The sequence below is a fragment of the Pseudophryne corroboree genome (genome assembly GCF_028390025.1).
Source record: "Pseudophryne corroboree isolate aPseCor3 chromosome 3 unlocalized genomic scaffold, aPseCor3.hap2 SUPER_3_unloc_49, whole genome shotgun sequence".
NCBI lineage: Eukaryota > Metazoa > Chordata > Amphibia > Anura > Myobatrachidae > Pseudophryne > Pseudophryne corroboree.
The window spans coordinates 958601-985737 of NW_026967540.1; the positions used below are offsets into that span (position 1 = coordinate 958601).

At 51.3% G+C, this 27137-nt stretch overlaps 1 long non-coding RNA gene across 1 annotated transcript; it reads right to left on the minus strand.

Annotated features, from left to right (window-relative positions):
- Positions 1-5479: 5479 nt before the first annotated feature.
- Positions 5480-21705, minus strand: LOC134984321 (uncharacterized). The gene is made up of 3 exons (XR_010191733.1): positions 21598-21705; positions 6143-6332; positions 5480-5558 (listed from the first exon to the last, which is right to left on the minus strand). It is a non-coding gene; the product is annotated as an uncharacterized LOC134984321 (long non-coding RNA).
- Positions 21706-27137: the final 5432 nt, after the last annotated feature.

A 27137-nucleotide genomic window follows, 5' to 3' on the forward strand; every position in this document is an offset into this window, starting at 1 on the left:
GGCGCCGGTGTGCTGAGGAGATAAGGCTGCCGAGAAGGGGGCGGAGCCTATCTCCCGTTTTTCTGTGTATTCTGGCAGGGGTTAAATTCATCCATATAGCCCAGGAGCTATATGTGATGCATTTTTTGCCATCCAAGGTGTTTCTATTGCGTCTCAGGGCGCCCCCCCCCCAGCGCCCTGCACCCTCAGTGACCGGAGTGTGAAGTGTGCTGAGAGCAATGGCGCACAGCTGCCGTGCTGTGCGCTACCTTGTTGAAGACAGGACGTCTTCTGCCGCCGATTTTCCGGACCTCTTCTGTCTCTGTAAGGGGGCCGGCGGCGCGGCTCCGGGACCCATCCAGGCTGTACCTGTGATCGTCCCTCTGGAGCTAATGTCCAGTAGCCAAGAAGCCCAATCCACTCTGCAAGCAGGTGAGTTCGCTTCTTCTCCCCTTAGTCCCTCGATGCAGTGAGCCTGTTGCCAGCAGGTCTCACTGAAAATAAAAAACCTAAAACTAAACTTTTCACTAAGAAGCTCAGGAGAGCCCCTAGTGTGCACCCTTCTCGGCCGGGCACAAAAATCTAACTGAGGCTTGGAGGAGGGTCATGGGGGGGAGGAGCCAGTGCACACCAGGTAGTCCTAAAGCTTTACTTTTGTGCCCAGTCTCCTGCGGAGCCGCTATTCCCCATGGTCCTTACGGAGTCCCCAGCATCCACTAGGATGTCAGAGAAAGATATTTTGAAAGTCCATGTAACAAAAACCTGAGAGTCCTGAGGTCGAGTAGTATACTCAGCGGGCGGTCGACCATTCAGCACGCGGAGGGGATCTCGACCTCGGGTTCCCAGGAGAATCTGAGGATGGTGCAGGAGGAGACGTCGAGAAGAGCCCCAGTCGCCGCAGGACCGACAAGCCATCGCCAGGGTTCTTCACCGAGTGATTCCGACCGTTGAAGGTGAACTGAAGAGCAAACGGAAATCCCCATCTATATAGGATCTGACGGTTGCGTAGGGCCTTAGTGACGGGTAACATCTCTCTTCGCTTTTTGAGCGTGGAGGGGGCCAGATCCTGGTAAATGAGGTTAGATCCCTGGTATGGGATAGCAGGAGTGCCTCGGCAGGCGTTGAGTACCTTAGTTTTGATGTGAAAATAGTGCATGCGGAGGACAATATCTCTCGGAGGTTGGTCCGGGGGGGGGTTTTGCACGGAGAGTCCTGTGTGCTCTATCCAGCAGAAATTGTTCCTCCGAGTGATCCGGGAGTAGTTGTTGAAAGAGACCTAGGAGATACTCAGGTAGCGCAGGTGTATCTATCGACTCTGGCACGTTGCGTATTCGCAAATTGTTTCTGTGCGAGCGATTCTCCAGGTCCTCGACTTGTTCGCGCATGAGGTCAACTTCCGACCGCAGTTCCGAGACTTCCTGAGTGACCACATCTTGGTAGTTGCAGATATCAGTCTTACGTTCTAAAGCGTCAGTACGCGAGCCCAGGGAGGATATCTCCGTTTTAAGTTCCTGAATGGCCGCACGTAGTTCAACTCTGAATGTGGTCGCAATCCTCTGTACCAAGGAATCATAGTGGTCAGAGTCAACAGTGAGAGCTGAGTTGGATCTGGAGGGAGAGGATCCCGCATCCTGTAGAGTCCCAGGCGAAGCCGGGTGTTGATTCGCACTTTTGCCCCTTTTAGGGCCAAAGAATGACGATGAGTCTCCAGGAGGAGCTTTACGGTTTCTGTTAGACATGACCACAATATTTCAGAGCGGTAATGTATGGATGTATAGAGAAAACTGTGAGAGGAGTGGGGTAGAGCCCAGTGCCTTGCAGAGAGGGAAAGGCGCCTCACATGGACATCACGGAGGGGCTACACAGAGTGAGCCTGAGCCCCGGCCAGCGGCGACTCCTTCTCTTCGATGATCCAGGGGTGTTCAGAGCCCAGGATGTTACTATGTGTGGAGTTGTTGCCACCTCCAAGAATCCTGTGGGGGTGGAAACAGGGGTAGTCGGCAAGATAGGAGGTAGAAAGGGAGCTCCAGCCGTTTGTCACAGAGCCAGGGGGAGTGGAATAGCAGGTTCAGGGTGGAGCTATGAGAGCGTCAATAGAGAGCTGAGGGAGAGACAGATCCACGATACTGGTAGGGTCTTGGATGGTATAAAGAGGCATGCAGGTGGGAGTTTTAATGGAGTGCACCCAATTTCATGCAATGAGACCTAATCTCCACCAGGGGGAGCCAGACAAGCAGGGACGACAGGTGCTAAGAATACAGTGTGGTGCCTGGCTTGCTTATCCCCCTCCAGGATCGATACCGGGAGCCCACCCGCAAGGTGAGGTCCGGCCAAGGTCTAGCCGGCGGCCAGGGCACCCCCAGGGCCAGGTGGCAGTGAGGGAGGATCGATGGGCACCGGAGTACTGGCCACAGTAGAAGCAGAGGGGGCCTCCTGAGAGCACTAGGGAAGGTAGGAGCGTGCAGGAGGGACGGTGCAGGAGATTCAGAGAGAGGGGTGCACCACAGCGCTGGGGCTCACCTGCTGGCTTTAGGTCCCGGCTTCCGGACGGAGGGTAGGCTCAGGGCAGCGGGGTGTTCTTCCAGGAGACGATTTCCCGCCGGGCGGCACAGCTCCGTGCTGTGTGCGCGATCCGTCTCCTCAGCAGTGCGCGGGTCTAAGCTCTAGGCCTGGAGCGGTGTCCTCCTCCCGTCCGGTCGTCAAGCGCCGCACAGCTCCGGCCTTCCTCCGATGGCTCCAGCCGCCCGGGTCCAGGGCTCAGCCGCACTGTTCCGGTGTCTGCCTCAGGCTGTGTTCGGCGTCACCCCCGTTCCTCAGCTGTAGTGGAAGGATCTGGGGTAAAGTCACTCCGGTCCCGGGAGGCCCTCCAGGCCGGTGCGGAAATTGAGGCCCCGGTCTGAGAGGTGCCTGTAGGCCGCAATCCGTGGGAGCTCCGAAAGGTGCTCCCCGATTCCGCGGTTCTAACAGGGGTGCACCAGCGGAGATATAAGGGGCTTAGGTTCTTTTTATTTAGTAGAGGTGGCAGGAAAGAACCTTATAATAGTATTTTTAAGCTTTTAGCAGCAGGAGCCCATGTGCAGCACGTCTGCTGCTCTCTGCATCCAGGCCACGCCTCTGATTCCTGCTTTCTATCTGCAGGATCCTTGAGGGCGGCCATATCCAGAGACATTAGGGCCACCTTCTTGGATAAGCGTGTCAACGCCTTGTCTACCCTGGGAGGAGATTCCCAGCGTGACCTATCCGTTGTCGGGAAAGGATACGCCATAAGTAGCCTCCTGGGAATTATGACCTTCTTTTCAGGGGATTCCCAGGCTTTCTCACATAATTCATTTAACTCATGTGAAGGGGGAAAAGTAACCTCTTGTTTTTTACTCCCCAAACATATAAATCCTCTTGTCAGGGACCGGGATTTCCTCAGCAATGTGCAACACATCTTTCATTGCTATAATCATGTATCGGATGGCTTTAGTCATTTTAGGCTGCCATTTGGCCTCATCGTCGTCGACACTGGAGTCAGACTCCATTTCGATTAACAGACAGTGGACGCTTGTGAGACCCTGACGGCCCCTGCACTGTGGGATCAGGCACTGGGTGAGACCCTGACTGTCCCAAGGCTTCAGCTTTGTCCAACCTCTTATGTAAGGAGTTCACATTATCATTTAGCACCTTCCACATATCCATCCAACTTTGTGTCGGCACCGGCAGTGTCGACACCACATCCATCTGCACCTGCTCCGCCTCCACATACCCTTCCTCATCAAACATGTCGACACTGACGTACCGACACACCGCGCACACACACTGGGAATGCTCTGACTGAGGACAGGACCCCACTAAGGCTTTTGGGGAGACAGAGAAGGAGTATGCCAGCACACACCCCAGCGCTATATAACCCAGGGATACACACTATAATATGTTTACCCAGTAGCTGCTGATTTATACAGTTTTGCGCCTAAATTTATGTGCCCCCCCCCTCTCTTTTTGCCCTTGGAGTACCTGGATACTGCAGGGGAGAGCCTGGGGAGCTGCTTCCTGCTTGTGAAGGAATAATGGCGCTGGTGTGCTGAGGAAGAAGGCCCCGCCCCCTCAGCGGCGGGCTTCTGTCTCACTTAAACTGTGAGGAAAAATGGCGGGGGTATCCCTATATACAGTCTAGGACTGTATATATGGGTGCTTTTTGCCAAAAGGTACATTATTGCTGCCCAGGGCGCCCCCCCCCCCCCCCCCCCAGCGCCTTGCACCCTACAGTGACCGGAGTGTGTAAGTGTGCTGGGGAGCAATGGCGCACAGCTGCAGTGCTGTGCGCTACTTTAGTGAAGACAGAAGTCTTCATGCTGCCGATTTCGAAGTCTTCTTGCTTCTCCCGGACTTCAGTGCTTCTGGCTCTGTGAGTGGGACGGCGGCGCGGCTCCGGGAACGGACCGCCTGTGTTCGATCCCTCTGGAGCTAATGGTGTCCAGTAGCCTAGAAGCGCAACCCGGCTGCAAGCAGGCAGGTTTGCTTCTCTCCCCTCAGTCCCTCGTAGCAGTGAGTCTGTTGCCAGCAGAGCTCACTGAAAATAAAAAACCTTACAAATACTTTCTTTATCTAGGAGGCTCAGGAGACCCCCTAGAGTGCAACCAGCTCTGGCCGGGCACAGATTCTAACTGAGGTCTGGAGGAGGGGCATAGAGGGAGGAGCCAGTGCACACCAGATGTAGTACTAAATCTTTCTTAAAGTGCCCAGTCTCCTGCAGAGCCCGTCTATTCCCCATGGTCCTTACGGAGTCCCCAGCATCCACTTAGGACGTTCGAGAAAAACAAAAAACACTATACAGGTTGAGTATCCCTTATCCAAAATGCTTGGGACCAGAGGTATTTTGCATATGGGATTTTTCTGTATTTTGGAATAATTGCATACCATAATGAGATATCATGGTGATGGGACCCAAGTCTAAGCACAGAATGCATGTATGTTTCATATACACCTTATACACACAGCCTGAAGGTCATTTAATACAGTATGTTTAATAACTTTGTGCATTAAACAAAGTTTGTGTACATTGAGCCATCAAAAAACAAAGGTTTCACTATCTCAGTCTCACTCAAAAAAGTCCGTATTTCGGAATATTCCGTATTTCGGAATATTTGGATATGGGATACTCAACCTGTAATGATATTTAAATACAGTCAGATTAAACTGAGGTGAATCAGTATAATATCAGTGTATAAGACACACAGCTCCTCTACAGATCATATAGTGACAGTCACTTTGGTGTATGGGTGAGACCCTAAATCCCACCTACCTGATCCTCCTGTGGGATCCTGTGATTCTCCTCTGTACAATCCTGGGAATACAGAGGACGGGGACATCTCTCTGGGGTATCTCTGTTACTGGGCCCATCTGTAGGAGACACACAGTGACTGAGTACAGTGTATATATGTGATTATCAGGTGATGTGTGTATATAGGGGCCCCCATACCTGCTCTCCCCTGTACAATACATGACAGTCTCCTCTTACCCAGTGATGTGAGGGGCCGGTGATTCTCCATCATCACGTCCTTGTACAGACCCCTGTGTTCCTCTATATACTCCACCTCCTGCATGGAGACATAGACAGTGACATCCTGACACCTTATAGGAACCTGACACACAGTGATACAGACATCACCCAGACACATCCCCTGGTGTTACTGTATAATGTCCCATTCCCAGCAGTCACCTCTCCAGTCATGACCCAGACACGTCCCCTGGTGTTACTGTATAATGCCCCATTCCCAGCAGTCACCTATCCAGTCATCACCCAGACACATCCCCTGGTGTTACTGTATAATGTCCCATTCCCAGCAGTCACCTCTCCAGTCATCACCCAGACACATCCCCCGCTGTTACTGTATAATGCCCCATTCCCAGCAGTCACCTCTCCAGTCATGACCCAGACACGTCCCCTGGTGTTACTGTATAATGTCCCATTCCCAGCAGTCACCTCTCCAGTCATCACCCAGACACATCCCCCGGTGTTACTGTATAATGCTCCATTCCCAGCAGTCACCTCTCCAGTCATCACCCAGACATGTTCCCTGGTGTTACTGTATAATGTCCCATTCCCAGCAGTCATCTCTCCAGTCATCACCCAGACATGTTCCCTGGTGTTACTGTATAATGTCCCATTCCCAGCAGTCACCTCTCCAGTCAGCAGCTGAATGATCTTTTTAGGGAGTTCCAGGATCTTCTGGTCAATGTGTCTCATGTGTCAGTGAGTGAGGTGGAGGCACCGTGTTGGGGCTCTGGGTCCTGCGCAGTCCTCCTGACACACGGGGATGGCTGCTCGGTGTCTCACACTCACCGGATGTCTTCTTCACTACTGTGTAACCCTGCGAAATGGGGGAGACATCACTGTAAATACTCACAGATCCCCTCACCTCCCCAGTCATGTCCCTGTATTATTAATATAGATATGTGATGTCACTGTGCCACTCCCAGTTCCCCTCACGTCCCCAGTCATGTCCCTGTATTTCTACTGTGCCAATAGACACACTCATCCCAACCCACACAGTGCACCTGTCCTGTAACGGGCACCCTTACCTCTGCATTATGGTTACCTCCTTTCTACTCAATGTACCTACCAGACATACACACCAGGGATGTGCGATGAGGTACATTTATCAGGAGGCAATGGCTAGTACCAGAGCCAGATTTCCACACAATATATGAGCCCAAGGATTAAACATAGGGGCAGCGGTATGCACACGTGGGCATTATACACAGGTGCAGCGGTATGCACACGTGGGCGTTACACACAGGTGCAGCGGTATATACACGTGGGCATTATACACAGGTGCAGCGGTATATACACGTGGGCATTATACACAGGTGCAGCGGTATATACACGTGGGCATTATACACAGGTGCAGCGGTATATACACGTGGGCATTATACACAGGTGCAGCGGTATATACACGTGGGCATTATACACAGGTGCAGCGGTATATACACGTGGGCATTATACACAGGTGCAGCGGTATATACACGTGGGCATTATACACAGGTGCAGCGGTATATACACGTGGGCATTATACACAGGTGCAGCGGTATATACACGTGGGCATTATACACAGGTGCAGCGGTATATACACGTGGGCATTATACACAGGTGGAGCGGTATATACACGTGGGCATTATACACAGGTGGAGCGGTATATACACGTGGGCATTATACACAGGTGCAGCGGTATATACACGTGGGCATTATACACAGGTGGAGCGGTATATACACGTGGGCATTATACACAGGTGCAGCGGTATATACACGTGGGCATGATACACAGGTGCAGCGGTATATACACGTGGGCATGATACACAGGTGCAGCGGTATATACACGTGGGCATTATACACAGGTGCAGTAGTATATACACGTGGGCATTATACACAGGTGCAGTAGTATATACACGTGGGCATTATACACAGGTGCAGTGGTATACACACGTGGGCATTATACACAGGTGCAGCGGTATACACACGTGGGCATTATACACAGGTGCAGTAGTATACACACGTGGGCATTATACACAGGTGCAGAGGTATTGTCAAAGTCAGAAAAATATCACGCTGCCATATAAGCACTTCATGCGTGTGTGCACGCTGCTGTTAGGGTCTCCTGCCCTGTGCTGCCACGTCGTCATGGCAACCGGGAGACAAGTGCTAGCGGAGTAACCTGAGTGCAGCTGATACTCCGGTTCGGGTCTTTTGCTGTGCAGTGGTTACAGGCTCTGTGCACGGCAGGGGATCCGGTGCTGGTTTTTGTGCTCACAGTCTGTGAGGTCTGAGTGGGGCGTGGACAGCACCTGCTTTATAAGGCCTCTTCTCAGATTAAGCAGATGCTGCTGAATCTTTGTTGGTTAGTCAGTTCCTGAAAGTTAGCCAGTACTGTGTAGCTTTGTATTTGTTTGTTGCTTACTGCAAATAGGCCTGGGGATTTGGTATTACACTCTGCCTATCCAGACCTAGCAGTAAGACTGGAGTCAGTCGTTTAGCTTGCTGGGGTTCTATTACTACTCTGTGAACTTAGCAAGTTTGCGGCTATATTCTAAGACTTGCCTGTCTAATCCTGTCTCACTGTGCTAGGTGTCAGGGGTCAGTTTAGTGGCAGTAAGCTGAACCTGTGCACTGCAAGTGAGAATTAGGATTGTGGAGACTCTCCTTGTGTCTATCATTCCATCTCTGACCAAGGAGTTTACTGCCACACCCGTTGGTAACCCTTTAGGGTTTTGCTGTTGCCCTTAGCAACAGCATTTCGGGTTCTCTACGTATTAAAACACAACATCTTGCTTTTTCCATCTGAGCATTACTAATACAAGGGAGACACCCAGGTCCTTAGCCTCTGGGCTTCTCTGTTCACTTTGTGTGTATTTTGTTACCCTATCACCTTCTGTGTACGTAATGTCATATTACCCAGTCTGTCTGTGAGTCCATTTGTTTTGCATACCTATCCGTTCAGACACCAGTACATTCCTGCAGGCACTGGTGTGCATAACAGTCCAAACACCAGTACATTCCTGCAGGCACTGGAGTGCATAACAGTTCTGACACCAGTACTTTCCTGCAGGCACTGGTGTGCATAACATATTCAGCAGCCTAATACTCCTGTTGAAATTTTGTGGGAATATGGAGCATACTCCTCAAAATACGTTGCAACAGGTGGTCGATCAGGTGCAGGTCCTGACTCGACAATTTAATGATTTGTCCATTAAAATGCACACCTCCCAGGCTGCTGGCGGAGCTCCAGCAGCAGCAGCACCTGCAGGGGTTAAGGAGTCGAAAGTAAATCTCCCGGATCGTTTTTCTGGAGATCGCTCACAGTTCTTTTGTTTCAAGGAGAGCTGCAAGCTATACTTCCGGCTTAGGCCTCAGTCTTCTGGGTCGGAGATTCAGCGGGTGGGCATAGTGATTTCCTTGCTACAAGGAGACCCACAGGTCTGGGCATATGGGTTGCAGCCTGACTGTCCGTCGCTTAAAAGTGTTGATGCTTTTTTTACGGCACTGGGCATGTTGTATGATGACCCTGACAAGACGGCCTCAGCCGAGGCTCAGATTTCGATCCTTAAGCAAGGGCAAAGGCCAGTTGAGGTTTACTGTACGGAGTTTCGGAGGTTGGCCCATGATACCCAGTGGAATGACCCAGCCCTGAGACACCAGTACCGAAGAGGTCTTTCTAACCAGATAAAAGACCAACTGGTACAATATCCCTTGCCTGATAGCTTGGATCAGCTCATGCAGTTATCCATCCGGGTGGATAGACGGCTGAGAGAGCGTAGGCTTGAAAGGGAGACTGAGATTTCCTTCTTTCCCAAGGGAACCTCAGACTCTGAGGAATTTTCCGAGGAGCCTATGCAGATTGGGTCTACCCGCCTCTCCTCGCGTGAGAAGACGCGGAGGAGACAGCAGGGGTTGTGTTTGTACTGTGGGAATAAAGGTCATGTGGTAGTATCATGCCCAGAAAAGCCGGAAAACTTCAGGGCCTGAGGGTGATGGGAAATATCCTGTCAGGCCAGAAGTCAGAATTTCCCAAGAAGACTTTTATCATTCCGGTGACCTTGAAGATCCTCGGTCAAACTGTCAAGACTGAGGCCTTTGTGGACAGTGGGGCCGACGGGGTTTTTATGGACCGCCAATTCGCCCTGAAACACTCTGTTCCCTTAGTACCCTTGGCATCGGAAATTGAGATTTGTGGGTTAAACGGGGAACCATTATCCCAAGGTAAAATTACCTCTTGCACTAGCCAGATTTCTTTGTTTATTGGAGCCACACACTCTGAAAAATTGTCCTTTTATGTGACTGTCTGTACTTTTGCCCCATTGGTGTTGGGGTTACCCTGGTTAAGGGCCCACAATCCTCAATTTGACTGGGTCTCTGGGGAGATTCTTAGTTGGGGTACTGATTGTTTCAGGAGTTGCTTGAGCCTTCCAGTCAGGCTCTCGCAGCTAAGTTTGCCAGGATTGCCAGGGTGTTATGCAGATTTTGCGGACGTGTTCTCCAAAAAAGTTGCAGAGGTACTACCTCCCCATCGCCCCTATGACTGTGCCATTGATTTGTTGCCAAATGCTAAGCTTCCCAAGAGCAGGTTGTACTCCCTGTCACGTCCTGAGACTCAGGCTATGGCAGAGTACATTCAGGAGAACTTGGCTAAGGGATTTATCAGACCTTAACAGTCTCCAGTTGGGTCGGGGTTCTTCTTCGTGGGTAAAAAGGACGGTTCGTTGCGACCCTGCATCGACTTCAGGGAATTGAACCGTATCACGATTAAAAACTCATACCCACTGCCTCTCATTTCGGTCTTGTTTGACCAGCTTCGTACTGCCACCATTTTTTCTAAGATTGACCTACGCGGTGCGTACAATCTAATCCGAATAAGAGAGGGGGATGAATGGAAGACTGCCTTTAATACCCACTCAGGGCATTATGAATGTTTGGTGATGCCTTTTGGGCTCTGTAATGCCCCGGCAGTCTTCCAGGATTTCATGAATGATGTGCTCAGGGAATATTTGGATAGATTCTTAGTTGTATACTTACATGACATCCTAATCTTCTCCCATTCCCTGGAGGAACATCGGAAGCATGTACGCTTAGTCCTCCAGAAACTCAGAGACCACCGGCTTGTGGCGAAGCTGGAGAGGTGCGAATTTGAAGTTCAGCAAATCGCATTTCTAGGATATATTATCTCCCCAGAAGGTTTCCAAATGGAGGGTTCCAAGGTACAGGCAGTCCTGGATTGGGTGCAGCCCACTAGTTTGAAGGCGCTTCAGCGTTTCCTGGGATTTGCTAATTTTTATAGACGATTTATCGCTGGATTTTCGTCTATAGTGGCGCCCTTGGTGGCACTCACTAAGAAAGGGGCGGATGTTGCTCGCTGGTCTTGTGAGGCTAAAGCGGCTTTTGCCCGTCTCAAAAGGGCATTTGTTTCGGCCAAGGTGCTGCGACACCCAGATCCAGAGCGTCCTTTTGTGGTGGAGGTGGATGCCTCTGAGATGGGTATTGGGGCAGTGCTTTCTCAGATGGGAGTATCTGATAATCGCCTTCATCCCTGTGCTTACTTTTCCCGTAAATTTTCGCCTGCCGAGATGAATTATGACGTGGGTAACCGGGAATTGTTGGCTATTAAGGATGCACTCGAGGAGTGGAGACACTGGCTTGAGGGGGCTAAGTTTGTGGTCTCAATTCTCACTGACCATAAGAATCTGGCATATTTAGAGTCAGCGAAGCGTCTCAATGCCAGGTAGGCACGATGGGCTTTGTTTTTTGCTTGCTTTAATTTTTTGATAACATATCGCCCTGGGTCAAAAAACATCAAGGCTGATGCGCTCTCTCAGAGTTTTGCTCCAATCCAGGAGACCACAGAGGAGCCGTTGCCCATTGTTTCCCCATCATGTATTAAAGTGGGCATTACCCAGGACCTCTTATCATTAGTCCTTAGAGCACAGGAGCAGGCTCCTCCAGACCTTCCGGTAGGTCTTTTGTTTGTGCCTCCTAGGTTAAGACAGCGAGTGTTCCTGGAATTCCATGCCAAGAAGTCGGCAGGTCACCCGGGTATTGCCAGAACTCGGGAGTTGCTGTCTAGGGTGGTGTGGTGGCCCTCGGTGGCTAAGGATGTGGATCAGTGGGTTCGTGCATGTGACATCTGTGCCCGAAATAAGACTCCTAGAGGGGTTCCTGTTGGCCCATTACATCCACTCTCTATCCCATCTAAGCCATGGACCCACATTTCAATGGATTTTGTGGTGGACTTGCCCAAATCCTCGGGGATGACAGCCATCTGGGTTGTCGTTGACAGGTTTTCGAAGATGGCGCACTTCGTTCCACTGGTTGGGCTGCCATCGGCCAGACGCCTGTCTGAATTATTTATGCTGCATGTTGTGCGTCTCCACGGGTTGCCACTTGATGTGGTCTCTGACCGCTGATCCCAGTTTGTGGCCAAATTCTGGAGGGCATTTTGTTCCGATCTCCAGATTTCTGTCAGCTTGTCGTCAGGCTACCATCCACAGTCTAATGGGCAGACTGAAAGGGTGAACCAGTCCTTGGAGCAGTTCCTCAGGTGTTATTTCTCCAAGTGTCAGACTGACTGGGTTGCTCATCTGTCCATAGCGGAGTTTGCCTATAACAACGCGGCTCACTGCTACAGGGATCTCTCCCTTCCTTTGTGTGTATGGGCATCATCCTAAGGCCAATTCTTTTGACCCCTGAACTCCACGCCTGGTGGTTCCTCTGTGGTTTCGGTCCTTAGAGGTATTTGGCGGAAAGTGAAGAAAGCCCTTGTGTCTGTGTCATTAGTGACCAAAAGGGTTTTTGATAAGCGGAAAAGACCCTGCAGCTTCAAATTAGGAGACTTCGTCTGGTTGTCTACCAAGAATTTGAAGTTGAGACAGCCATCTCATAAGTTAGGCCCCCGGTTCATCGGCCCTTATAAGATCACCAGGGTTATCAATCCGGTGGCATTTCAGTTAGATCTGCCCCGTTCTTTGGGTATGAATAAAACATTTCATTGTTCCCTTTTAAAACGGGCGATTAGTAATCCTTCTTCCAGTGGAAGACCTTCCCCTCTTCTGATACGTGGCCAGAGGGAGTTTGTTGTTGAAAGGATTCTGGACTCCAAGGTGGTTCGGGGTCGGCTGTCATTTTTGGTGCACTGGAAGGGGTATGGCCCGGAGGAGCGGTCGTGGGTGCGCAGTTGTAATCTTCATGCCCCCAGACTGATACGCTCTTTCTTCTCGCAGTTCCCCGATAAACCCGGTGGTAGGGGTTCTTTGACCCCTCGTCAGAGGGGGGGTACTGTTAGGGTCTCCTGCCCTGTGCTGCCACATCGTCATGGCAACCGGGAGACAAGTGCTAGCGGAGTAACCTGAGCGCAGCTGATACTCCGGTTCGGGTCTTTTGCTGTGCAGTGGTTATAGGCTCTGTGCACGGCAGGGGATCCAGTGCTGGTTTTTGTGCTCACAGTCTGTGAGGTCTGAGTGGGGCGTGGACAGCACCTGCTTTATAAGGCCTCTTCTCAGATTAAGCAGATGCTGCTGAATCTTTGTTGGTTAGTCAGTTCCTGAAAGTTAGCCAGTACTGTGTAGCTTTGTATTTGTTTGTTGCTTACTGCAAATAGGCCTGGGGATTTGGTATTACACTCTACCAATCCAGACCTAGCAGTAAGACTGGAGTCAGTCGTTTAGCTTGCTGGGGTTCTGTTACTACTCTGTGAATTTAGCAAGTTTGCGGCTGTATTCTAAGACTTGCCTGTCTAATCCTGTCTCACTGTGCTAGGTGTCAGGGGTCAGTTTAGTGGCAGTAAGCTGAACCTGTGCACTGCAAGTGAGAATTATGATTGTGGAGACTCTCCTTGTGTCTATCATTCCATCTCTGACCAAGGAGTTTACTGCCACACCCGTTGGTAACCCTTTAGGGTTTTGCTGTTGCCCTTAGCAACAGCATTTTGGGTTCTCTACGTATTAAAACACAACATCTTGCTTTTTCCATCTGAGCATTACTAATACAAGGGAGACACCCAGTTCCTTAGCCTCTGGGCTTCTCTGTTCACTTTGTGTGTATTTTGTTACCCTATCACCTTCTGTGTACGTAATGTCATATTACCCAGTCTGTCTGTGAGTCCATTTGTTTTGCATACCTATCCGTTCAGACACCAGTACATTCCTGCAGGCACTGGTGTGCATAACAGTCCAAACACCAGTACATTCCTGCAGGCACTGGAGTGCATAACAGTTCTGACACCAGTACTTTCCTGCAGGCACTGGTGTGCATAACAGCTGCATATTTAATCAAAATAATGTATTTTATAAGTTAATATTCCCCTGAGTCCAGCAGGTATCAGTGGGTCTCAAATGGCTCTTTGACCTTAGAGATTCCCCAAACAATAGTTTGCATGTTGGGAGGGCTTCACGTGTTCTTATGCATAGTTAAGCACAGGAATAGTAATTGAAGATTAATTGTATTCCGAATAAATTACACCTGAGACAAGTCAGTTTCTCTCCCGCAGACGGAATACAATAGCCTTTAATTACACTAAGCTTTGAGATTGAATAGAGGGCTAACACCTCTGTGTATACGAATGGGTTTAGGGTTTGTCTCCAGAAGAATGATTGCTGAGATGTCATTGTCTCAACTGAAAGTGGACATTGAGAATACCGAACAAAACCCAGAGACAGGGTTTTGTTTTGTATTCGCCAAACAATAGCTTTCCACAAGACAGGAATGTGTTAGTCATCACCCAACGTTTTGCATAACCAAGCTCACATGCTCAGCTCACTGATTACAGCTAGCTCACATGCTGTGAAAGACACACATCCTGTGGTTGACACCCCCCCACAGCTGGAATGGCAGGCTGATATCCACTGGAAATCACAGGGCACAGACACTCACTCAGAACCAAGCTAGCAGCCAGCAGCATGGCTGGTTCATCCCCAGGACTGACCTCCAAGCGAAAGGCTAAGTATTGAATTCACATGGCTAGATAAGGAAATATAGACAGATGGCTTTAAGGTCAATGGTGCTGGTTTAATTAGGATATTGTAACTTGTTTGGGAATCTGTGATGGTAGCTGGGACATTAGACAACCTGTAGCATAGCATATGTGGTATTTGTTTGCCTATGGTGATTTAAAATAGATTGTGCTGGTTTTTTATAATATAACTTGTCAATCATGAATACCGCCATGCAGTTACTTGTGAATATGGGTTTTGTAGCAATGGCATGCTGGGATGTGTGGTTACATTGTGATATGGTGATTCATATAACATGGACTGTAGGCAATAAACGAAGTTGGTTTAAAATTGTGAAATTGAATAAGATGGTTCTAGGAAGTTGGATTGGAATGTGGAATATAATTAGTTGGATTGGAATGTGGAATATAATTAGTTGGTTTGTAGAAGATGGCTGCTGCTGGGTGTTCCCCCCCCCCCCCCCTCCCCCTCCCCTTTGAACCATGTGTTGCAGTCTTTGGAATCATGGGAGGTTTTTCCCAAAATGGAGTCTAGCTTCTGCCCCATGCGGTATTGTAGGGACAATTGTGTTGTTGCTGGGTGTTGTGTATATAGGGACAGGCAGCCTGGGTAAGCTCAAGTATTCTCTCCACAAAGATTCTCAGCATTGACTAACTGCGCAGCGATTGTTTCTCACATGTGTAAGTTTCTCTGCAACCATATTGTCTTATTGTTATTGTTAGCCATTCTCTCTCCCCCTCTCTCTCCCCTCTCCCTTAAACGTACTTGTGTCTTTATTGTATTTTATGTGTAGTTACTTGGTTAGATATTCTATGTTATCTTGGTAGTGTATAAATTGTAAAGTGTATTCTTTTGCAAAGTGAACGTTCTCATTCTCTCACTAAAGGCGTTAGAACCTTAGACCGGTATTTGGTTGATTATTGTATTACTAAGGGGTTCTCAGAGCGTCACATACGCTCATACAGCTTTTAAACTAATAAGGTTACACTGTGTTGCATTTACACCCTATCATTGCACGAAGGTTTACTGTATAGATACATTGTTCAAGGTATAGTTGTTAAGGTTTAAGTCTGTGAGCGTCTGCGCCGCTGGTGATCTCCTCGTGGTCTCAAGCGTCCGCTACGCTGATAGCATACCATTACGTTAGTCGGCAGCCTATAGCGTGCTTGCCTGTACGCTCTTAGCCGTGAGAGAACGTGCCGCTCGTGCGTCTCGACCACGGCTAAAGCGTTTGGTACGCAACGTGCGTACTCTTACGGTAGTCCATACGCCAATAGCGTACTGTGTTCTTTAACCTTTTAGAGGGATTTAAGTAAGATAAATATTCAGCTTTATCAGTATATACACGTGGGCATGATACACAGGTGCAGTGGTATATACACATGGGCATTAGACACAGGTGCAGCGGTATATACACGTGGGCATTAGACACAGGTGCAGTGGTATATACACGTGGGCATTAGACACAGGTGCAGTGGTATATACACGTGGGCATTATACACAGGTGCAGAGGTATACACACGTGGGCATTATACACACGTGGGCTATATACACAGGTGCAGTGGTATATACACGTGGGCATTAGACACAGGTGCAGTGGTATATACACGTGGGCATTAGACACAGGTGCAGAGGTATATACACGTGGGCATTAGACACAGGTGCAGAGGTATATACACGTGGGCATTAGACACAGGTGCAGAGGTATACACACGTGGGCATTATACACAGGTGCAGAGGTATATACACGTGGGCATTAGACACAGGTGCAGAGGTATATACACGTGGGCATTAGACACAGGTGCAGAGGTATATACACGTGGGCATTATACACAGGTGCAGAGGTATATACACGTGGGCATTAGACACAGGTGCAGAGGTATATACACGTGGGTATTAGACACAGGTGCAGTGGTATATACACGTGGGCATTAGACACAGGTGCAGAGGTATATACACGTGGGCATTAGACACAGGTGCAGAGGTATATACACGTGGGCATTAGACACAGGTGCAGTGGTATATACACGTGGGCATTAGACACAGGTGCAGTGGTATATACACGTGGGCATTAGACACAGGTGCAGTGGTATACACACGTGGGCATTAGACACAGGTGCAGTGGTATACACACGTGGGCTATATACACAGGTGCAGCAGTATATACACGTGGACATTATACACAGGTGCAGCAGTATATACACGTGGACATTATACACAGGTTCAGTAGTATATACACGTGGACATTATACACAGGTGCAGTAGTATATACACGTGGGCATTATACACAGGTGCAGTAGTATATACACGTGGGCATTATACACAGGTGCAGTAGTATATACACGTGGACATTATACACAGGTGCAGCAGTATATACACGTGGACATTATACACAGGTGCAGTAGTATATACACGTGGGCATTATACACAGGTGCAGCAGTATATACACGTGGACATTATACACAGGTGCAGTAGTATATACACGTGGGCATTATACACAGGTGCAGTAGTATATACATGTGGGCATTATACACAGGTGCAGCAGTGTATACATGTGGATATATACAGGTGCAGTGGTATATACACATTTGGGCATTATATACAGGTGCAGCGGTATATACATGTGGACATTATACACAGGTGCAGAGGTATACACACGTGAGCATTGTACACAGGTGCAGCAGTATATACATCTGGACATTATACACAGGAGGAGTAGTATAAATTTGGTGAGTGCGGGTAAGGTAGGTTGAGGGGGGGGGGGGGGGGGGGGGGGGAGAGCACTGCCTCACCTACCATAGAATTTTTACTTCAGACCTTTGACTACAGAAATGATTAGAATAATACAAATATGATATTTATATGTTCTTTGTATTTTTTATATACTGTCAAAACTGTGGCGTATATGTTAGTATGACAGGAAAAGCTCCGTCTCCCCGCACGTCACTGATGCACAGGTACACCCAACCCCGTGTGTGCGGAGCGTTCTACCCTCACTTCTGCTGTGCACACTTCTCCCACCACAACCAAACTGTGATCTGTGCGCATCCTACCCTCACTGATGTGCCTACTGGTCACCTACCCCGCACCCATGTAGCCACCTGACACGCACCCCTCCCCCATGCAGCCACCGGTCACACACCCCTCCCCCATGCAGCCACCGGTCACACATCTCACCCTCACTGATGTGCCTACTGGTCACCTACCCCGCACCCATGTAGCCACCTGACACACACCCCTCCCCCATGCAGCCACCGGTCACACATCCCACCCTCACTGATGTGCCTACTGGTCACCTACCCCGCACCCATGTAGCCACCCGACACACACCCCTCCCCCATGCAGCCACCGGTCACGCCCCACCCTCCCCCATGCAGCCATCGGTCACGCCCCACCCTCCCCCATGCAGCAATCGGTCACGCCCCACCCTCCCCCATGCAGCCACCGGTCACGCCCCCTCCCCCATGCAGCCACTGGTCACGCCCCCCTCCCCCATGCAGCCACCGGTCACGCCCCCTCCCCCATGCAGCCACCGGTCACGCCCCTCTCCCCCATGCAGCCACCGGTCACGCCCCCTCCCCCATGCAGCCACCGGTCACGCCCCCCTCCCCCATGCAGCCACCGGTCACGCATCCCTCCCCCATGCAGCCCACACACCCCTCCCCCATGCAGCCACCGGTCACACATCCCACCCTCACTATGCTGTGCCTGCTGGTTATACCCCAATGCAGCCACCGGTCACGCAACCTCACCCCCATGCAGCCACAGGTCACGCAACCTCACCCCCATGCAGCCACAGGTCACGCAACCTCACCCCCAAGCAGCCACCGGTCACGCAACCTCACCCCCATGCAGCCACCGGTCACGCAACCACATCCCCATGCAGCCACCGGTCACGCAACCTCACCCCCATGCAGCCACCGGTCACGGAACCTCACCCCCATGCAGCCACCGGTCACGCCGACAGGTGACGGCCAGGGGGGACGGACGACGACAGGTGACAGCTAGGGGGGGGGGGGGGGGGGGGACACACGACAGGTGACTGCCAGGGGGGGGACGACGGGGGGGGGACGCCAGGTGACATGGCAGGTGATGAAAAGGGGGTGGCAGGAGAGGAAGATGTGTCAGGGTACAGCCAGGCAGAAGCAGGAGAGGCAGGTGATGAGTAGGGGGCTGCAGGTGAGGCAGCAGGGTGCAAGCAGGAGAGCCAGGTGACGGACATGTGAGTGGCAGGAGATGCAGGTGGTGGAAGATGACGGGCAGGGGGTGGTAGAAGAGGCAATGGAGGAAAGGTACAGGCAGAGAGGCACAGGTAAGACAGGCAATGGCAGGTGAAAGACAGCGGGTGGTAGTAGAGGCAGGTTACAGGCAGGAAAGTGGCAGGTGATGGGCAGGGGGGTGGTAGGAGAGGCAGGTCGTAGCAGGTGACCGACAGGGTGGTAGGAGAGGCAGGGGGCAGCAGGAGTGCCAGGCGACTGGCAGGGTACAGGAAGAGGGCGGCAGGGTTCAGGACAGGTTGGTAGGGTATAGACTGAGGACGGCAGGTGGTGGCAAGAGAGGCAGGTGACAGACGGAGTGGCAGGGTACAGGCAGGGGGTGGCTGGAGCGGTGGGTGACAGGCAGTGGGTGGCAGGGTACAAGCAGTGGGTGGAAGGAGAGTGGGTGACAGGCAGCGGGTGGCAGGGTAGAGGCAGGGTGTGGCAGGAGAGGTGGGTGACATACAGGGAGTGGCAGATGACATGCAACGGATGGCATGAGAGGTGGGTGACATGCAGGGGGTTGCAGGAGAGGCAGGTGACATACAGGGAGTGGCAGATGACAGGCAGTGGATGGCATGAGAAGTGGGTGACAGACAGGGGGTGGTAAGGTACAGGACGGGGTGGTAGGGTATAGACTGGGGGCAGCAGGAGAGGCAGGTGACAGACGGGGTGGCAGGGTACAGGCAGGGGGTGGCAGGAGCGGTGGGTGACAGGCAGTGGGTGGCAGGGTACAGGCAGGGGGTGGAAGGAAAGGTGGATGACAGGCAGCGAGTGGCAGGGGGAGGCAGATGACATGCAGGGGGTGGCATGAGAGGTGGGTGACAGGCAGGGGCTGGCAGGGGTGGCAGCAGAGGGGAGTGACATACAGGGAGTAACAGATGACAGGCAGGGGATGGCATGAGAGGTGGGTGACAGGCAGGAGTGGCAGGGTAGAGGCAAGGGGTGGCAGGAGAGGCGGGTGACAGACGGGGTGGTAAGGTACAGGCAGTCGGTAGCAGGTGACAGGCAGGGGGCAGCAGGTGAGAGGCCATTAGGAGAATGTGAGGGGCAGCAGGTGAGGGGGCATTAGGAGAATGTGAGGGGCAGCAGGCGAGGGGGCATTAGGAGAATGCAGGGGCAGCAGCTGAGGGGGGCATTAGGAGAATGCAGGGGCAGCAGCTGAGGGGGGCATTAGGAGAATGCAGGGGCAGCAGCTGAGGGGGGCATTAGGAGAATGCAGGGGCAGCAGCTGAGGGGGTATTAGGAGAATGCAGGGGCAGCAGGTGAGGGGTATTAGGAAAGGATGGGGCAGGATAGGGGGTATTAGGAGAGGATGGGGCAGGATAGGGGGTATTAGGAGAGGATGGGGCAGGATAGGGGGCATTAGGAGAGGTTGGGGCAGGAGAGGGGGCATTAGGAGAGGTTGGGGGCAGGAGAGGGGGAATTAGGAGAGGATGGGGGCAGGAGAGGGGTATTAGGAGAGGTGGGGGCAGGAGAGGGGGTATTAGGAGAGGATGGGGGCAGGAGAGGGGGTATTAGGAGAGGATGGGGCAGGAAAGGGGGTATTAGGAGAGGTTGGGGCAGGAGAGGGGTATTAGGAGAGATGGGGGCAGGAGAGGGGGTATTAGGAGAGGATGGGGGCAGAAGAGGGGGAATTAGGAGAGGTTGGGGCAGGAGAGGGGGTATTAGGAGAGGATGGGGGCAGGAGAGGGGGTATTAGGAGAGGTTGGGGCAGGAGAGGATGGGGCAGGAGAGGGGGTATTAGGAGAGGATGGGGGCAGGAGAGGGGGTATTAGGAGAGGTTGGGGCAGGAGAGGGGGTATTAGGAGAGGATGGGGGCAGGAGAGGGGGTATTAGGAGAGGATGGGGGCAGGAGAGGGGGTATTAGGAGAGGATGGGGCAGGAGAGGGGGTATTAGGAGAGGATGGGGGCAGGAGAGGGGGTATTAGGAGAGGATGGGGGCAGGAGAGGGGGTATTAGGAGAGGATGGGGCAGGAGAGGGGGTATTAGGAGAGGTTGGGGCAGGAGAGGGGTATTAGGAGAGATGGGGGCAGGAGAGGGGGTATTAGGAGAGGATGGGGGCAGAAGAGGGGGAATTAGGAGAGGTTGGGGCAGGAGAGGGGGTATTAGGAGAGGATGGGGGCAGGAGAGGGGGTATTAGGAGAGGTTGGGGCAGGAGAGGATGGGGCAGGAGAGGGGGTATTAGGAGAGGATGGGGGCAGGAGAGGGGGTATTAGGAGAGGTTGGGGCAGGAGGGGGTATTAGGAGAGGATGGGGGCAGGAGAGGGGGTATTAGGAGAGGATGGGGCAGGAGAGGGGGTATTAGGAGAGGATGGGGCAGGAGAGGGGGTATTAGGAGAGGATGGGGGCAGGAGAGGGGGTATTAGGAGAGGTTGGGGCAGGAGATGGGGTATTAGGAGAGGATGGGGCAGGATAGGGGGTATTAGGAGAGGATGGGGGCAGGAGAGGGGGTATTAGGGGAGGATGGGGGCAGGAGAGGGGGTATTAGGAGAGGATGGGGCAGGAGAGGGGGTATTAGGAGAGGATGGGGGCAGGAGAGGGGGTATTAGGAGAGGATGGGGGCAGGAGAGGGGGTATTAGGAGAGGTGGGGGCAGGAGAGGGGGTATTAGGAGAGGATGGGGCAGGAGAGGATGGGGCAGGAGAGGGGGTATATTAGGAGAGGATGGGGCAGGAGAGGGGGTATTAGGAGAGGATGGGGCAGGAGAGGATGGGGCAGGAGAGGGGGTATATTAGGAGAGGATGGGGCAGGAGAGGGGGTATTAGGAGAGGATGGGGCAGGAGAGGATGGGGCAGGAGAGGGGGTATATTAGGAGAGGATGGGGCAGGAGAGGGGGTATTAGGAGAGGATGGGGGCAGGAGACAGGAGGGATGAGGGGACATTACCTGGAGGATAAGGCAGCAGCTCACACCTTGTGTACAGGAAGTGGGCGGGGCGGAATTTTCGTGGGATCGTCAGCATAACGCATGGGATTATGGGTAGTGACTACCACGGCAACTCGGCAACCAGGAGCAGCCCCGCCCACTCACTGCTCATAGGTCGCAGCTTCCAGTCACAGTTAAACACAGCCCCGCCCTTACGCCCTCTTCTTATAGGTCGCAATACTCCGTCGCTCATTTACCTCTAGCCCCGTTCACTCTCCTGTCTATTGGCCGCCGTATTCTATCACTCTCCTGTCCATTGGCCGCGGCCACTCTCATCATGGAACGCACAATCCGGAAGGTGGAACGCACAGGCAGGAAGTAGGGCATGATTGACAAAAGCTGCTTACTGGTTATTGGCCTCTCCCCTCCTTCACCCCGCCCACAGCCTCGCCCTCTGTAATCCTTCTTACCATACATGTCCTCAGTGCAGGAGGCCGGCGGCCATTTTCCTGTAGACCAGTCCGGCAGAAGCAATAGGTTCCCTGGCCGTGTAGTGACGTCAGGAGCGGCGGCCATTTCCCCCTGGTCTGAGCTCCGCCTTCCTTCTATCATTCCCACAAGGCAGCAGGAGCAGAGAGCAGCCATTGCTGTGTCTGGCAGCAGGTAATGATATTATTATTATTATTCTATAGGCTGAGCAGCTCTGGTGTCAGGTTCTGTACTACAGGGGGAGCAGCCTCTGGTGCCTTGTTATAGTGCAGCTGGAGCAGCCTCTGGTGCTGCATTATCCCTGTACAGGTGGCTGACACTCTAGTGCATACTTGCCTACCTGCCCCTCTCCATGAGGGAGAAAATGCTCTGTTCCTGGACTTTCCTGGTAATGTATGATTGCCAGCACCTGTGGTGAAACACCTTTCTTATCAATTACCCAGCTCACCACAGGTGATGGCAATCATACATTACCAGGAAAGTCCAGGAACAGAGCATTTTCTCCCTCATGGAGAGGGGCAGGTAGGCAACTATGACTCTAGTGTCCTATTACCGTAATGCAGGTGGCGCAGAACCCACCGTTACCGTAATTCTATAAACGGGACATTACAGGTGTTGTGTCCTGTGGCATTGTACTATACAGGTGGAGCGGCATATGTTGTATTAATATTCAGGGGAGCTGTATTAAAAAACGGGAGTGGCATGTGTTGTCCTACTGTACAGGGGGAGCGACCTTGGGCATCCTTCTATACAGGGGTAGTGGATTATGACATCCTACTATACAGGGGGAGCAGCCTGTGTTGCCCTTTTATACAGGGTAAGTGGCCTGTGGTGTCTTGTTACTATTATTATATAGGGTGAGTGACATGTATTGTCTTTCTATACAGAAGGAGTGGCCTGTGTTGTCATAATATACAGGGGTAGCATCCTGTACTGTCATAGTATACAGGGGGAGCAGCCTGTGTTGTCATAATATACAGGGGTAGCATCCTGTGCTGTCATAATATACAGTGGGAGCTGCCTGTGTTGTCATAGTATACAGGGGAAGCAGCATGTGTTGTCATAGTATACAGGGGTAGCTTCCTGTGCTGTCATAATATACATGGATAGCTTCCTGGGCTGTCATAATGTACAGGGGGAGCATCCTGTGTTGTCATAATATACAGGGGTAGCTTCCTGGGCTGTCATAATATACAGGGGGAGCGGCCTGTGCTGTCATAGTATACAGGAGGAGCGGCCTGTGCTGTCATAGTATACAGGAGGAGCGGCCTGTGCTGTCATAGTATATAGGGGTAGCTTCCTGTTTTGTCATAATAGACAGGGGGAGTGGCCTGTGCTGTCATAGTATATAGGAGTAGCTTCCTGTGTTGTCATAATATACAGGGGGAGCGGCCTGTGTTGTCATAATATACAGGGGGAGCGGCCTGTGTGTCAATATACAGGGGGAGCAGCCTGTGCTGTCATAATATACAGGGGGAGTGGCCTGTGTTGTCATAGTATATAGAGGGAGCAGCCTGTATTGTCATAATATACAGGAGGAGCGGCCTGTGTTGTCATAGTATACAGGGGTAGCTTCCTGTGTTGTCATAATATACAGGGGGAGCGGTCTGTGCTGTCATAATATACAGGGGGAGTGGCCTGTGTTGTCATAGTATATAGAGGGAGCAGCCTGTATTGTCATAATATACAGGAGGAGCGGCCTGTGTTGTCATAGTATACAGGGGTAGCATCCTGTGTTGTCATAATATACAGGGGGAGCGGCCTGTGTTGTCATAGTATATAGAGGGAACAGCCTGTATTGTTATAATATACAGGAGGAGCGGCCTGTGTTGTCATAATATACAGGGGCTGCAGCCTGTGCTGTCATAGTATACAGGGGTAGCTTTCTGTGCTGTCATAGTATACAGGGGGAGCGGCTTGTGTTGTCATAATATACAGGGGTAGCTTTCTGTGCTGTCATAGTATACAGGGGGAGCGGCCTGTTTTGTAGTTATTATTTATTAGCAGTTTCTTATATAGCGCAGCATATTCTGTTGCGCTTTACAATCAGAACAACAGTAATAGAACAAAACAGGGTAAAAACAGACAGACATAGAGTTAGGAAGGCCCTGCTCGCAAGCTTACAATTTATGGGGGAATAGGCATTGATACACAAGGATAGATGCTACCTGTTGCATAATGGTCCACCAGCTTGCCAGTTTCTTAATGGGTTGTATGATATGATCTCCCAGCGATGAGATGAGGTATAGATTGAGAACAGCAGAGGACTTGCGGTACTCCAACTGATAGAGGTAGAGAAGAAGAGGTAGAATCAGAGAAGTGAACACTGAAAGAGTGATTAGATAGGTAGGATGAGAACCAGGAGAGTGCTGTGTCCTGAAGACCTAGAGATTGTAGTATTTGTATGAGAAGAGAGTGGTCAACAGAGTCATAAGCAGCAGAGAGATCTAGAAGAATGAGTAGTGTGTAATGGCCTTTAGATCTAGCAGTGACCAGATCATTCACTACTTTGGTCAGTGCCGTCTCTGTGGAGTGTTGGGCATGAAAGCCTGACTGAAGTGGGTCCAATAAGTTGTGGGAGTTGAGAATGTGTGTGAGGCGAGTGTAGGCAAGTCTCTTAAGTAGCTTGGAGGGATATGGTAGCTGAGAAATGGGACGGTAGTTAGAGAGTGTGTTTGGGTCAGAGTTGTGTTTTTTTAGAATGGGAGTAATCACTGCATGCTTAAACAGAAAAGGAAACATACCAGTCAGTGATCGCGCTGAGCCCAACAAAAAGTGGGTCCCAGGGACCCCTCACTTTTACAAAATTGGGGTCCTACCTGTCCTTCTCCGGGTCCCATCGGAATCAAGGTTCTTATTAATGATTCAAATATAAAACCAGAGATTTGGACACTACAAAAGTGTTGCAACGGGGTAGGGGGTGACGATGCTGCTGGACTGTTTAGCAAACAGGACACTGCACCAGATCTGTAACTAGACATTTTGGTGCACTCTGGCAGAAAGTGAATTGGTGCCACCCACAAGAAAAACAGTGGACAGTGCGCGCCGAAGGCGCGCAGCAAAAATTTAGGGGCGCTGGTTCATGGGGAGGGGGCGTGGTCACATACTAATGCCAATTCACATTACACCACAGTAATGCCGCTTATACATACTGCACCATATAGAACCTCCTATACACACTGCACCATACAGAACCTCCTATACACACTGCGCCAGGTAGAACCTCCTATACATACTGCACCATATAGAACCTCCTATACACACTGCGCCAGGTAGAACCTCCTATACATACTGCACCATATAGAACCTCCTATACACACTGCGCCAGGTAGAACCTCCTATACACACTGCACCAGGTAGAACCACTTATACACACTGTGCCAGGTAGAGCCTCCTATACACACTGCGCCAGGTAGAACCTCCTATACATACTGCACCATATAGAACCTCCTATACACACTGCGCCAGGTAGAACCTCCTATACACACTGCACCAGGTAGAACCACTTATACACACTGTGCCAGGTAGAACCTCCTATACACACTGTGCCAGGTAGAACCTCCTATACACACTGCGCCAGGTAGAACCTCCTATACACACTGCACCATACAGAACCTCCTATACACACTGCGCCAGGTAGAACCTCCTATACACACTGCACCATACAGAACCTCCTATACACACTGCGCCAGGTAGAACCTCCTATACACACTGCACCATACAGAACCTCCTATACACACTGCGCCAGCTAGAACCTCCTATACACACTGCACCATACAGAACCTCCTATACACACTGCGCCAGGTAGAACCTCCTATACACACTGCGCCAGGTAGAACCTCCTATACACACTGCGCCAGGTAGAACCTCCTATACACACTGCGCCAGGTAGAACCTCCTATACATACTGCACCATATAGAACCTCCTATACACACTGCGCCAGGTAGAACCTCCTATACACACTGCACCAGGTAGAACCACTTATACACACTGTGCCAGACAGAACCTCCTATACACACTGCGCCATACAGAACCTCCTATACACACTGCACCATACAGAACCTCCTATACACACTGCGCCAGGTAGAACCTCCTATACACACTGCACCATACAGAACCTCCTATACACACTGCGCCAGGTAGAACCTCCTATACACACTGCGCCAGGTAGAACCTCCTATACACACTGCGCCAGGTAGAATTTCCTATACACACTGCGCCAAGTAGAACCTCCTATACACACTGCGCCAGGTAGAACCTCCTATACACACTGCGCCAGGTAGAACCACTTATACACACTGCGCCAGGTAGAACCTCCTATACACACTGCGCCAGGTAGAACCTCCTATACACACTGCGCCAGGTAGAACCTCCTATACACACTGCACCAGGTAGAACCTCCTATACACACTGCGCCAGGTAGAACCTCCTATACACACTGCGCCAGGTAGAACCTCCTATACACACTGCGCCAGGTAGAACCTCCTATACACACTGCACCAGGTAGAACCTCCTATACACACTGCACCAGGTAGAACCTCCTATACACACTGCGCCAGGTAGAACCACTTATACACACTGCGCCAGGTAGAACCTCCTATACACACTGCGCCAGGTAGAACCTCCTATACATACTGCACCATATAGAACCTCCTATACACACTGCACCAGGTAGAACCTCCTATACACACTGCGCCAGGTAGAACCTCCTATACACACTGCGCCAAGTAGAACCTCCTATACACACTGCGCCAGGTAGAACCTCCTATACACACTGCGCCAAGTAGAACCTCCTATACACACTGCGCCAGGTAGAACCTCCTATACACACTGCGCCAGGTAGAACCACTTATACACACTGTGCCAGGTAGAACCTCCTATACACACTGCGCCAGGTAGAACCTCCTATACACACTGCGCCAAGTAGAACCTCCTATACACACTGCGCCAGGTAGAACCACTTATACACACTGCGCCAGGTAGAACCTCCTATACACACTGCGCCAGGTAGAACCACTTATACACACTGCGCCAGGTAGAACCTCCTATACACACTGCGCCAGGTAGAACC